Source organism: Penaeus japonicus, unplaced genomic scaffold, assembly GCF_977035675.1.
Source record: "Penaeus japonicus unplaced genomic scaffold, GWHDUDI00000001_assembly GWHDUDI00000023, whole genome shotgun sequence".
NCBI lineage: Eukaryota > Metazoa > Arthropoda > Malacostraca > Decapoda > Penaeidae > Penaeus > Penaeus japonicus.
The window spans coordinates 35,095,587-35,099,833 of NW_028234425.1; positions in this window are offsets into that span (position 1 = coordinate 35,095,587).

The window sequence follows — 4,247 nt, forward strand, 5'->3', positions numbered from 1 at the left end:
ATATTAGTATTTATAAGCGTTCTGTTAATAGCGTTGGTTGCCCTATTGATGCGTCACTCAACAATTGCAATGTTGATCGTGATATTAATCAAGAACTTATTTCGGTGTGAGCAGGATACTGCAATCGAGCTTCTGAAGCTGAAATGAGGTTGACATTGATAGGATCTTTTAAGTTACTTGATGTACCTCTCTCTATTTTTTCCTTTGTTTCTAATTCTATATAGAATACTGATATATAACTTCCTAAACACATACAAACTCACTCTCACTCTCTCTCTCTCTCTCTCTCTCTCCTCCTCCTCCTCTTCCCTTGCACCCAACCGTCTGACCGTGCGAAAGTAAACTCTCTGTCTCTGATTCTGTCTCTGTCTCTTTCAATCTCTCTCTCTCCTCCTCCTCCTCTTCTTCCCTTGCATCCAACCGTCTGACCGTGCGAAAGTAAACTCTCTCTCTCTCTCTCTCTCTCTCTCCTCCTCCTCCTCTTCCCTTGCACCCAACCGTCTGACCGTGCGAAAGTAAACTCTCTGTCTCTGTCTCTGTCTCTGTCTCTTTCAATCTCTCTCTCTCCTCCTCCTCCTCCTCTTCCCTTGCATCCAACCGTCTGACCGTGCGAAAGTAAACTCTCTCTCTCTCTCTCTCTCTCTCTCTCTCTCTCTCTCTCTCTCTCTCTCCTCTCCTCTCTTCTCTCTTTCTCTCTTTCTTCTCTCTCTCTATCTATCTTTATCTCTGTCTCTTTCTTACTCTCCCCTATCTCTCTCTCTCTCTCTCTCTCTCTCTTTCTCTCTCTCTCTCTCTCTCTCTCTCTCTTTATCTCTCTCGCTCTCTTCTTCTTCTCTAATCTCTCTCTCCTCCTCCTTCCTCCTCTCTTGGAACTCCTTGCATCCAACGTCTGCGACCGGTGCGAAAGTAAACTCTCTCTCTCTCTCTCTCTCTCTCTTCTCGCTCTCTCTTCTCTCTCTCTCTCTTTATCCTCTCTCTCTCTCTCTCTCTCTCTCTCTCTCTCTCTCTCTCTCTCTCTCTCTCTCTCTCTCTCTCTCTCTCTCTCTCTCAATCTCTCTCTCTCCTCCTCCTCCTCCTCTCTCCTTGCATCCAACCGTCTGACCGTGCGAAAGTAAACTCTCTCTCTCTCTCTCTCTCTCTCTCTCTCTCTCTCTCTCTTCTTTCTTTATCTACACTCAAGACTTTATCTCTCTCTTCTTCTCTTTCTCTCTCTCTCAATCTCTCTCTCTCGCCTCCCTCCCTCCTCTCTCCTTGCATCCAACGTTTTTTCGACCGATGCGAATGTAAAACTCTCTCAATCTCTCTCTCTCATACTATCTACATCCTCTCCACTCTCTCCTTGCATCCAACCGTCTGACCGTGCGAAAGTAAACTCTCTCTCTCTCTCTCTCTCTCTCTCTCTCTCTCTCTCTCTCTCTCTCTCTCTCTCTCTCTCTCTCTCTCTCTCTCTCTCTCTCTCTCTCTCTCTCTCTCAATCTCTCTCTCTCCTCCTCCTTCTCCTCCTCATCCTCATCCAACCGTCTGACCGTACGAAAGTAAACTTTCTGCCTGAGGAATAATAGCCAGAATGTCTAAGCGAGGGCTAGCCAATAGGCTTTAGTGTTTCTGGCGTATCCTATCCAGCGCGCATTGATATATTTTATTTTTTTTCCTACGTTGTATCGTAATATTCCGAGCGTATGCAGACAAATGAGGATGATTTCGACATAAAAATGATAACTACTCCTACATATTGCTGCAGTTATCCGATATCACGGGTGTCTAATGATAGGTAAATTAAATGGAGCGGCAGGATATGTGTTCATGAATATCAAAATAATATTCTTCAAAAAAAAATGAAGAAGACAATTTTTAAAAAAGGGCATTTGGTAGAATATTCAGAAAACAGAGTAGGAAACAAACTTTGTGGACGAATTCTAAGCGAACATTACTTAAAAAAGAGGAATCTCGTGTTATTGGCTGTATCAAGCGTTTTCAGTTCGAGTTTTCAGTCATATAGTCTCCAAGTATGCAATGGAACTCAACAGGTGTTAAATAGCACTGTAACGAATACAAATGAAAAGCAATAGTACAATCCTGTAAACCTAACTTTCAAATCTAACTTTCACGCACCCCCCCTTACCAAAGCCCCTAGGCTCCAGCCCTGAGGACTAACACCGCTTTCCCTGTTTCGATCAAATTTCACTACGTTTATTCACTGTTTATATTGCTATGTATGAATAAGTTATGTGTCTATGTGTGTGTATACATATACTAATACATTCATTTCTAATTTATATATATATATATATACATATCTTATGATATATATATAATTTTTAGGTGCGAACGTCGTGATATATATATATATATATATTATATATATATTATACACCGAACACAACATCACACTCTCACACACAGGACACTCACACACAGACACCACTCACAAACACCAATCACACACACACACACACATATATCTAATACACATATATATATATCTATATATATATATATATATATATATGTTATATTATGTATTATATATATATATTATATTGATATACTAAATATATATATATATTATATATATTTTATATATATATATTTATTACACACATACACACACACACCACACACAACAGAGACACACACACATATATATGTATATTAATATATATATATATATATATCTTATATATATATATTATAGTATATGTTATATATGTCATATATATAATATTATATATATATCCCGGATATATATGTATATATATATGTATGTGTGTGTGTGTGTGTGTATACATACACACACACACACACTACACACACCAACACACACACACATCATCACACACACACAACACACACCACACACACTACACAACCACACACCATATAATATAATATATATATATATATATATATATTTATATATTAATATATATATATATATATATGTATATATATATATACGCTCTCTATAACTAATATATATATATATATAAATATATATATATATATATATATATATGAATAAACAAAGCGAAGATATACCAAGAATATAGGGAAAGGTGAAATCTTTTTCTTTTTTTTTAACTGTAATACTGTTAGGCAAAAATCTTAGTGGACCTGATATAACAGCAATACTAGCAGTAGTTATATTGGTGATACTGATGATAATCAAATTGAAGAATTAATCCTAAATAATTATATTATTGAATGCAATGATGATAATAGAACTGATAATGAATGTAACAACCAATAAAGAAATAACATGATAACAATTATAACGAGTGACAACAACAACAACAGCAATAATGATTATAATAATAACAAGAATAATGATTATGCTAATAATGATAACGAGGATGATAAGATAATGAGAGTCTGTATTAAGGATGTTTTTGTAATAGGACTTCAGGAAATAAAACACCAATGCGAAATCATAAAATGCATTAATATTGATAAGATATAAGTAATTTTATGATAGAACTAAAAAAAAAAAAAGGAAAAAAAATATGACAGTGATAAAAAAGTGATAATAAGTTATACCTCGCTTCCTTTATATGAATATATATTAATCCAGAAACCTTACTTAAAAATAACAATTTATTACTACAACAAGCAAAAAGGGTAAATAATCTAATCATATTCATGAGAATAAAAGTAAATACTCGGTGTATAATCTGATCTTATGAATAAAAATAAAAACAGGTAACAGGGGTCCGGCGATGCATAGAGACAGCCCGTGTCACATGAACGCGAGGGATGTCATGGTTGAAGGTAAGGAGCTTTGGCGGAATTATTCTCTGAATCATATCAACACACATAATGACTTTCATTTTTTTTTCTTTTTTTTTTTTTTTTAGCTTCCTATCTCTCTCTACAGTCATTTTAACCTTTCCATCTCTCTGTCTATATCAAAATGGAGAAATTTGGTTTTGTTCTGGGTCTTGTAAATGGTATTCCGGAATATATGCGTAAAAACACATTCAATATACATATATAGATAGATAGTTAGATTGATAGATAGATAGATAGTTAAGTGATTATAGATAGAGATATTCATATATAAACGTATTTACACACACACATAACACCCACCACCACCACCACACCACACACTTATATATATAATTATACATAATATATATATAAATATATATATATATATATATATATATATATATATATATATATAAACACACATACTACACACACACACACACACACACACACATATATATATATATATTTACATA